Source organism: Monodon monoceros, unplaced genomic scaffold (genome assembly GCF_005190385.1).
Source record: "Monodon monoceros isolate NGI ecotype Baffin Bay Population unplaced genomic scaffold, NGI_Narwhal_1 Super_Scaffold_21, whole genome shotgun sequence".
NCBI classification, from domain to species: domain Eukaryota; kingdom Metazoa; phylum Chordata; class Mammalia; order Artiodactyla; family Monodontidae; genus Monodon; species Monodon monoceros.
Genome location: NW_021703778.1, coordinates 69,375,925 through 69,386,898, shown reverse-complemented (window position 1 = coordinate 69,386,898; position 10,974 = coordinate 69,375,925).

Here is a 10,974-nt window from a genome sequence, read left to right as displayed (position 1 = left end):
AGTGTGTGAACATGTAAATGTACAAAAATTTCACTTTGTATATTCTTTGACTCAGTAAATTCCACTTCTAGAAAGTTACCCTGCAGATAAATTCATACAAGTGCACAAAGATTAGGTACAAAGTGTCATATCAGCATTGTTTGCAATAATGGAAAACTGGAAAGGACCCAAATGTCTATTAATGTGGTCATGCAAACAATGACAAAGCCTCACGTGTTCCCACTTGGAAGGGTCTACGTGCTGCACAACAGTACGTAGATTATGATGTTATTTGTATAAAAACTTACACGAACGCTCACGTGTGTAGCTCATATATGCACAGGAATGTCTGGACTTAAACACTGCTAGTATTAGACAATGAGGTGGAAGGGGACGGATTTCATTTTTTACAAAATCTCATATAATTCTGCAATATTCACTCAAAAGCACATACTACGTTTGTTACAAGTAATTTTTCATGCAATTGGGCTGTGCTTCCTATGAATTCAGTGGTTGCTGGAGACCGTGCAGTTCTGGGGGTGGGGGAGCAACACACTGGAACTTCTATCTTCCCAGGGTCCAGGGGCTGTGAAGGGCCCAAGGGGTGGAGGAGGGTCCCAGCTAGAGATAGGACCTCTTCTCCCCGGAGATTCAAGCAGGGCAGCAGGAAGTCTTGGCCTTAATTTGCAAACTGAGAAAGGAGTGCCTGTAGCGCCTCCTTTTGCTGAGCAGGTGAAAGGCCCCTCAGGAGGAAGGGCTGGGGACAGGAGCAGGGACACTTGCTCCTGTGGGTAGCGGCAGAAAGTTGCCCGCAGTCCCCAGCTGCCGAGCCCTGGATCTGGTTTTGTCATAGGATGAGTGCCTGCTGCCACGCCCCCATGACATAGCAGCCCCTCCTGGTCCCTCTCTGCTCTCTAGACACATCCTGTCTTCAAGACACAGTGGGTTATTCTTCCCACCAATGCACAGGGCATCAGAGCTGGATGGAACCTGGAGACCCCCTGGGCCAATCCCCTCATTTTATAGATGGGAAAACAGGTCCAGAGAGGAGAAGGGATTTGCCCAGGGTCACCCAGAAAGTTGGTGGCAGAGCTGAAGCTGGGCCTTTGAGTGAGACAATGTCACAGCCTCTCCCCACACTTTTCTGGATTATGCCTGGCTGCCCCCTCCCCACGGCCCCGTCTGTCATTCAACAAATACTTACTGAATACTTGCGATTTGCCAGATAATGTTCTAGGCCCTGAGGACACAGCAGTGTGCAAAACAGACAAAACTCTTACTCCCGTGGAGCTGACATTCTACCTTAATCCCACTACATACCTGTTATATTTGAGGGGGAGAGACATGCTGTCCTGCTGCAGCCCGGAAGACCTGGTCAGCAAAAAACGCTCTGCCCATGTCTGTGCTCTGCATGCCAGAGGGCCTTGCCCCTGGAGGAAAAGGAGCATCAGTCTAGAATGGCCCAAAAGGCTCCTGAGTGCCCAGTTCTGCAGGGGTAACAGCCCCCAACCCATGAGAATCCTCTCCTTTGATTCTCAGAACCACCCCACTGAGCAGATACTCATATACCCATTTTACAAGTGAGGAAACTGAGACCCAGAAGGTGAAGACACCAGGCAAGTAAGCATCAGGACTGGGCTTTCTCCTGCCCTCAGGCCAGGGTCCTGGACACCATGCAGGCAGGGACAGGCTGGGTGGGGCAACGGGAACAGGGTGCACTTTCTGCAGGCTCCCACATTTGGAGAGGAGAGAGGGGGCTCCCCTGACTTTTTCTCAGGGTGCTCAGAGAAATTCACGTTGCCTGCCCTGTCTGGGGGATGCCAAAAGGACCAGCCCTGATTCAGGTGGTAGCACCCCTGTCGTGGGACTCTGGTACCCAGAGCGGAGTTCATAACCATGAAGGGGTACCAGGCTTTTTTGTGATACTGAATGGAAACCATGGACCCTCTAAGAATATAGTAAGTCCCCTACGTACGAACCTTCAAGTCGCAAACTTTCAAAGGTGCGAACGTGTGTGCAAGTCCCTGTATGCCAGCTGTCGTACCGTACTACTGTACTTTTCAAGGTACTGTACTGCCAGATTAAAAATGTTTTCTTTATTTTTTGTGTTTTTTTTAATGTACGTATTATTTGTGTGAAAAGTATTATAAACCTATTACAGAACAGTACTATATAGCCGAGTGTGTTAGTTGAGTACCTAGGCTAACTTTGTTGGACTTACAAACAAATTGGACTTACAAACGTGCTCTCGGAATAGAACTCGTTCATATATAGGGGGCTTACTGTGCCCTATTTGTCCCCATCACATCATTTTGCACACAAATTCCTTGAAGCCCATCCTTCACCATGCTGGACAGTGGTAGACCCTCCCAAGGAGCCTCCTTTAAAAGGCGAGGATTCACGCTATGGAGTTGAAAGTTCAGTGCCCCCCCAGGGTATCTCCTGCCCCTCCAGAGAATCTCTAGTTGAGGGGCCTGCAGACCATCCTGGGAGGCATCTCTGGCCAGGCCGTGCTGCCCAGATGGCACGTGAGTGCCCCCTGGGGGCAGCTCATCCAAAAGTCCCAGAAAATATAGAGCCACCCCCTTCACTGGCATTTAATTTGATGCCAAAATTTAGTGAAGAGCTGTCATTTAACATACTGTTTTTAAATTAAAATTGTCAAAGATGGGTGTTACAATGTTCTAAAATGGCTGTTACTCTGCTCTAAATTTTAGGACAAAACCTTTCAAGCTACTTCAGTCTCCTGACAATAGGAGTGTTTACCCTGACTTCAGGGGGGTGACCATGTAATAGTATTGACCCCTCTCTGCCAGGTTTTCTCGGCTATAAAATGGTCATAATACTACTTCCTCCCCCATAGGACTGTTGTTAGGGTTAAATACATGTAAAGCACTCAGAACAGAGTCCAGAACAGAGTCAGCGCCCAACGAATGGAATCTTTTGTTACTATTACTATTGTCATTATTATTATTGAAGGCCTTAGGTGTTACCATCTGAGAACCTCTGCTGGTGCCAAGCCTTCACTAAACAAAAGGACCTGGGTTCAAGCCCCACACCCATCAGGAACCCAGGCTCTACACACACACACACTCAAGTCCCCCAGTCACTCCCCAGCTCCCACACTCTATGGGAGCACCAGGGCCCACAAGTGCCTCCAGCAGCTCAGAGGTGAGCCACAGCCGAACACTCCCCCTCCGTGTTTGTGGGGTCCTGCCAGATCTGAGGGGCTCAGTGCTGCTGGATCAGAACGCCAAAGAGTGAGATGTGCTGGGTAAGAGGTGGCGGGGAGGGGGAGACAATCCCCATGAAGAGCACTTAGTCATGTAAGTGACCCTGAGAAGGGGCGAGACACCCTGGCGAGGAGCCAGGAGACCAGGCGTCTAATGCCCGCTGGCTCACTTCTTGCTGTGTTACCTTGGACAATCTACTTTCCCTCTCTGGGCCTCAGTTTTCCTCTGGCAGTGAGGCGGGCGGGTCTCATTGGTTGAGTCCAAGTCCTCAGGGGCCCTGGCTCTAACTGCTGCCCTCTTGGTACAGGACCAACATATTTCCTTTGTCCAGACCCACAGGCAGTGTCCTTTCCAAAGTCTAAGAGCTCAAGACTTTGTCCCCTCCAGACTTTCCGGGGCTCATATGGGCAGCAGCAGGCGTTCTCACCCGTGTGGGTGCAAACAGCAGTTTTGAGAATTGGAAGGAGCTCGACAGTCCCTCTAAAGCCAGCCCTCTATTTCACGGCAAGGTGATTGGGGCAAGAGGGAAGGGAAGTGACCTGCCTAAGGCCACAGAGACAGGATGGGCCCAGGGGCTCTGCCTCCTGGCCCTGTTGATCCATAAGCCCCTAGGACTACCTACCACCTTCAGTGAAGGCCAGTCTTGGCAGGCTGCCAGCTTGGCGGTAGGAAGTGCCAAAAACAAACCTTACTCTTTTACTGGGGGTGGGGAGGGCTGGAGCTGGCCTCACCCAGGAGTCTTAATCCCCACAAATCAACTTCCAAGGCCTGGTCTGCCTGGTACCCCATCCCGAATATAGAGCACAGAAATGGAGGGCATTTGATCCTGTCCCCCCGCCTCACCCACCAGTAATACCAGGCTGAGGGAGGGGAAGGGAGGGAGGGAAAGAGGGAGGGAAAAAGATAGGGTAACAGTTCATCCTGCTTTACCCAGGACTGGCCGAGCTTTAGAATCGAGAGGTCTTCATCCCAGGAAACACCCCTCTCCAGTCTGGGCAAACAAGGGAAGCCAGCCAGCCCCACCTCCCTGGGCTTGATCAGGTCTTCCCAAGCAGAGCTGGGCCAACCAACCCCCATGGCCCTGGGGACACACAGTTGACTAATGATATCAGAGCAGTATGTGACCTGCTCCCCAAGAAAGAGAATGGAAGGCCACATTGACCCTCGAGGACCCTCAGATCACTGCTGCCTTACCCTGTTAGCAGAGTGGCCTACACTGGTGGTCAGTCCCCAGGATTCCAGAGGACAGCATCCCTTGCTGCGCACCCAGCCCCCAGCCCCTGGGCCGCAGGGAAGAAAGACAATGGAAACCAATGATGAAATCCAAGATGTCCCGGGAAAGCTGCTAAGCACGCAGGCACCAAGGGGAGCCCCCCCAACAGGGGAATTTCTGGGGGAGCACATCTAGACAGAGCCGTGAGCACCTCACAGAAGTTTCTGGGCCCCAGCAAGGCCTCAGAATCAGCAAAATGATTCTCAGGCCCCCGACAGAGGCACTGAAGTCAGGAGATTGTTGCTTGATGGAAGTGAGACCCCCCCCCCACTCCGTGAGGAAAGAGGGAAGAACTCAAACCACCTGAGATCAGATTTGTACCACTCCCCTCTCCTGCTTCCCCTCCGCAAGGAGGGCTCCCAACAGAGAGCAAGTGGAATCACAGAAAAACACATTTCTATCTCTTGCCCAACTGAACCACTAGCCTGAGACTTACTCCAGACACATTGCCCGACTCACTCCCCGAAATCCTCCCTTCCGGTCCCCAAATGCCATCAAACAAAGCTCTGAAGGAAGGATAGAGAAGCCGAGAAGGCACATCGGCATCACTGTCTTGGGGTTGGAACAGCGACTCTGCCACTGACCTGCCAAGAGCTGGCGCCAGGCTCGTGAAGCTTCTGAGGTACAAATGTGCTCACTCCCATACACTGACCTTAACTCGGAGCCATTTCCTCCTTCCACCAGGGCCCTCGGTACCTGAGCAGGCTGCACCAGCTGGTCACCCAGGTGACCTCTGGCTCTACGGTCAGGCTGGCTATCCGTACCCACACGGGGCTCATGAAACAGCAACCTCTGATAGAACACAACTCCAGCTTTCAGGAGGGCCCACTCAGCCCTGATTAAATCCTGCTGAAAGCTCTGGCTGGCCCTGGCCAGGCCCCATGCCCCACACACACCTGTCAGGAATGAATGACCCTTTATACCAGACCCGTCCTGGAGACCCCAGCCGTCAGCCCTGCACCCCAGACAGCCCCCAGTGCCACCCTCAGTCTGGAAGTCCCCCTTCACACACTCACACACATTTTGAGTGACCCTGAGTGTTTGAAGCCACAGAGAGGTGGGTTGGGCTGCCTGCCCAGTCACAAGGCACGGATGGGGGTGGGGCCGCCCTCAGGTGCAGCCAGGCCTCCAGGTGGAGGGAATCTAGCATCTGCCAGCACTTCTTGCAGGATGCTCCTCCAGAGCCGACCAGAGCCTGGGTATCCAGGGAGAAATAGGCTTTTTCACTGGGGCACTCACCTTCGCTCTGGGGCTAGGACAGGGAGGGTACATGAGAGAGAAAAGGATGGACAGAGGTGCTGACAGGAGCAGGAAAGAGACCCAGCTCAGGCACTCTTCTAGAAACATTCCCTGCTGCCCATCACAGGAAGTCGCTGCCCTCAGCTGGCACTCCACAGGGATGCAGAGCTTGGTTCAAAGCTGCGTCCTGCCACGAGCGCACGGCCCTGTCCTCCTGGGTCATGAATAGCCCACAGCAACCCCTTCCCCCGTGAAGCCACCTGGTCTCTTCTGGGGACCCACCTTGCAGCTTCTCCTTTTTTTTTTTTTTTTGCGGTACGCGGGCCTCTCACTGTTGTGGCCTCTCCCGTTGCAGAGCACAGGCTCCGGATGCGCAGGCTCGGCGGCCATGGCTCACGGGCCCAGCCGCTCCGCTGCATGTGGGATCTTCCCAGACTGGGGCACGAACCCATGTCCCCTAGCATCGGCAGGCGGACTCTCAAACACTGCGCCACCAGGGAAGCCCTCTTTATTTCTTTATGGCTGAGTTGGGTCTTCATTGCTGTGCGTGGGCTTTCTCTAGTTGTGGCAAACGGGAGCTACTCTTCGTTGTGGTGCGCGGGCTTCTCATTGTGGTGGCTTCTCTTGGTGGAGCACAGGCTCTAGGCACACGGGCTTCAGTAGTTGTGGTACGCGGGCTAAGTAGTTGTAGTTCGCGGGCTCTAGAGCGCAGGCTCAGTAGCTGTGGCGCACGGGCTTAGTTGCTCCGTGGCATGTGGGATCTTCCTGGACCAGGGCTTGAACCCACGTCCCCTGCATTGGCAGGCGGATTGTTAACCACTGCGCCACCAGGGAAGTCCCTACTCATGCAGTTTTTTGGGTTAAGTGTTAGGGGTGAGGGTTAGGTTAGGCCTGAGCTATCTAACATGGGGACCACCTGCCATGTGTGGCTTTGGAGAGTGTGAAATGTGGTCAGTCTGAACTGAGATGTGCTGTTTGTGTAAAATGCCCATGAGATCCGAAAGATGTGGTAGATAAAAAAGTATATAAGATATCTGATTAATCATTTTTATATTGATTATATATTGAAATTATAACATTTTGGATATAATGGGTTAAAGAAAATATATTTTTAAAATTAACTCTACCTATTTCATTTTACTTTTATAATGTGGCTATAAAGCAGTTAAAATGATACTTGTAGCTTAAATTATATTTCTATTGGACAGCATTGGGTTCAAGCATTCCCTCCCCTACTAGGTTATAAGCTCTCTGAGAGCAGCAAGGGCAGCTTGGTTGAGAACAAAGCCTGAGACAGATCATGAAAGGTCTTGAACGCCAGGCCGAGGGGTCTGGAGTTGGCCTTTGGGCAGCACTGAATCTGGGAAGCGGTTCTTATAAAGTCAGCTCCATACACGTGCCACCTAGGAAGATGCACTCCCAGAGCCAACCCTGGCCCCACGAGGGAGAGGAGGAGGTGGTATCTGAAAGGAGAGTGTTGTTCAGGTGGGAAAAGGGGGACAGGACATCCAGGTGGAGGCAGCTGTCTGAGCAAAGACTCAGGAGCAGCAGAGTCAGGCCTTGTTTGGGAGGGGACCAGAGAGAAGGCCAGGAGAGGAGGGGAAGGAAAAAGGGTTAGGAAGAGGAGACCAGCCAGAAACAGAGAACAGTGAGAAGAGTAGCTGTCTTTGAAGGAAGTTACTTCGGGGGAAGGAGTCCTGCTCATTTCAGAGTCTCTCTCTCTCTCTCTCTCTCTCTCTCTCTCGGAAATCTCCCAGCCTTCTTCCTCCCAGAGGAAGGGAGGCCCCAGGTGACACTGCTGGCCTCCCCCAGCAGCCCAGTCTCCCCCCCCCCACCCCTCCCTGAGCCAGAGCCCCTGACACCACCTGAGCTGGCCCTGTCTGCACTGGCCCAGAGGCAGTCTTGGAACTGGTGGAGAACAGGGCAGAAGAGGGGCAGCCTTGGGGGCCAACATTTGCCCCTGCTTCCTGCCCCAAGACAGATGCTGGACTTGGTAGGGTCAGGCCCTTGAGAAGGCCTGTTTCTCATTTAAGAAGGAGCTGGGTCTTCAAAGGGCCTGCACTTATCAGGGAACAGGACCCAGGTCCTATCTCTCCCTCCTCTATTCTAGTGACAAGCATCCAGACAGAGAGGGGCGGTTCTTAGCATCATGGCCCCCACGAGGCAAGACTCAGACCAAAGAAGGCATTGGTGCCAAGGGGGTTTCTTTTTTGTTATCAGAGGATTTAGAGAGGTGGGGTGGGGGGAGTGTCAGTAAACTACAGCTCAAGCCTCACACGGCCTGTTTGTACAGCCCATGAGCTAAGAATAATTTTACGTTTTTAAATGGTTGGGGGAATAAAATCAAAAGATGAATAAGTTTATGACACATGAGAATTCTATCAAATTCAAATTTCAGTTTCCCTAAATAAAGTTTTATTGAGACACAGCCATGCTCATTCATTTATGGATTGTCTGTGTCTACTTTTAGCACAGAGTTAAGAAGTTAGGACAGATGCTATGTGGCCCACAAACCCTAAAATATTATTTATAAAAACATTTGCCAACCCAAAAGTTACTGATTTTGAGGAGCTACTCTAAATCTGGGTCCCAAGTTCTGGTCAGACAGACCTGGGTGGGAATCCAGCCCACCGTTTCTTAACTGGGTAGCTTTGGAGATAATAATAGGATCAACCTTGAAGGGTGGCTGAAGGTGAGATAATGTATGTACATGCTTGACAAATGTTAGCAATTATCCTTACTACAATTATTATGCCTTGTAAGTGGAAGAGTCTGGAGACCCTCAGATCTCCATCACCAGCCCAGACGTTGAGCGCCTGCAGATATGCCAATTTTTGGCCTGACCAGAACTGGCCTCACGCTCTGTGCTCCCAAACCTGCTCTTCCTCTTGAGCCCCCCATCTTGACCGGTGATATTAGGGAGTTGTGGGGACAGTTGGCAAGTGCCCCTCACCATAACTTCCAAACACCAGTGAGTCTGGGGTGGCAGCTCACAAATGTAAGCAGGTGAACCAGGCAAGACTTAGCAGCCAGACAGTGAAAGAAGAGATGGGGGCGATGTGTGTGGCATTGCCCTTGTGCCAGGCAACCCTGATGATCCTTATGAGGCCAACGGTGTTATTGCCATTTCACGGAAGAGGAAACTAAGGCTCAGAGAAGCCAGGTAACTTGCCTAAAGTCACACAGCTACAAAATGGCAGGAATGGGAGGTATATATAACACATTTCACGTAATTTGAAATTCCAAATGTATAAAAGAGTGCAGTAAAAAGTCAGACTCCCAACCCTGACTCCCAGCCACCTAGTTCTCTGTCCTGGAAGCAACTGGCCTTGTTTGTCCTTCCAAAGATATTCTGTGCATATTCAAGCAAATATGAAAAAATACACATACACATATTTAGATAGATATAGTTAGCCATCCTTCCCTCCCTGTTTTTGTTCTTTACCCAAATGGTAGTAAACTGTATACACTGATCTGTGTCTTGCTTTTATCACTTACAATATAGTTTAGAGATCTTTCCATATGAATACATAGAGAGTAATATCATTCTTTTTCACATGGTATTCCATTGCATAAATATATCATGATTTATTTACCCAAGCCTATATTAATGGACATTTGGGCTGTTTCCAGTCTTTTGCCGTTAAAAAAATAATGCTGCATGGAACTTCCCTGGTGGTCCAGTGGCTAGGGCTCTGCGCTCCCAGTGCAGGGGGCCCGGGTTCCATCCCTGGTCGGGGAACTAGATCTCACATGCCACAACTAAGGGTTTGCATGCCACAACTAAAGACCCCATGTGCCACAACTAAGAGCAAGCACAGCTAAATAAATATTAAAAAATAATACTGTAATGAATAGCCTTGTATTGATATATTTGTTGCTTCACACATATGTAAGTATATCTGTAGGATAAGTTCCTATAAGTAGAATTGCTGTGTTTGTAGTTTTGAAAGATAATGCCAAACACTCTATGATAGAGATTGATCCAGGTTACAATTCCACCTGTAACACGTGAGCAGAGAGCCAGGATTTGAATTCAGGTCCATCTGGCTCCAATGCCAGGGCTTGTTCTGCTACACCATGACCATCACTGCCACCATCGAGAAAGGCCACCTCTGCATCTTGGGTCATCCCGCTCACTCACCTGGAAGGCCTGCCTCCTCTTCCAGGAGACCTCAGCCCTGCCAAATGCCCCATGGACGAAGGTGAACTACGCTTCCCTTAAAACCCTGTCCGCCCACTGTTGGTCCTACCTCATTTCCAAGCATCTAACAGCTCTCTCCGTGTTTCCTGGGGGTTACTCTTTCCCCTCCAATGTCCCTTTGAGGACAGAGATGGTGCCATCCGTCTGCAGGCATGGTACCTGCCATGTGGGACCAACTCAATAAACGTTTGCTGAATAAATGTGCCCAGTTTTCAGGCCAGATACATAGATGTTGTCCCTGATTTCTCCTTCCCTTTCACCCTCAAGATTGAACTGATAACAAATCCTGTTGGTTCTACCTCCAACAAGATTTGGTATTACTAGATTGGTACTACCTTGGTACTTCTTGAATCCTCCCACTTGTCTCATCCCAGCTGCCACCTCCTAGTCCAAGCCACAATGATCTCCCACTCGGTTTATTACAATGGCCTCTTACCTGCTGCTCCTGCCTCCACGCTCAGGCCTTCCAATCCACTCTCCATATCTCGTGCTTTGTGGACAAAACCGTTAACTGTTCTTCCAATATCCATTCCCAACCTTTGCATTTTGTCTGGGCACTTTTCCCAGCCTGCCTTGTAGCCACGTGGGACCACGGGACTGAGATCTGGCTTCACAGGTGTGAGCACTTGTGATAGGCATGGCTTCCATCTGCCCTTAACAGGGAAGGGCACAACTTCTACCCCCCTCTAACGCTTCCCACTGCTGGGACATGACGAACAGTCAACTTCGAGATGGAGACTGGCCACTGAGAATGACAGAACCACAAACTAGGAGGAACCTCAGGAGGCCTCTGGGCAAAGGGCAGGGTACCTGTCAGGGACACTCTAAACAGGAGTCCTGACAGCACTGCCCACCCTGTCTCAATACCTGAGAGCCAGCCAGCCAGAGAGTGGGAATACAGCAGGAAGCAAGACCAAGTGTCTCTGAATTTAAAAATTTCTTGAGAGTTAACTTGGAGCTCAGCCACTGAAATGTCATTCTACTGGATTCCTGCTGCTGCTACTACTACTACTACTACTACTACTACTACTACTACTACTACTACT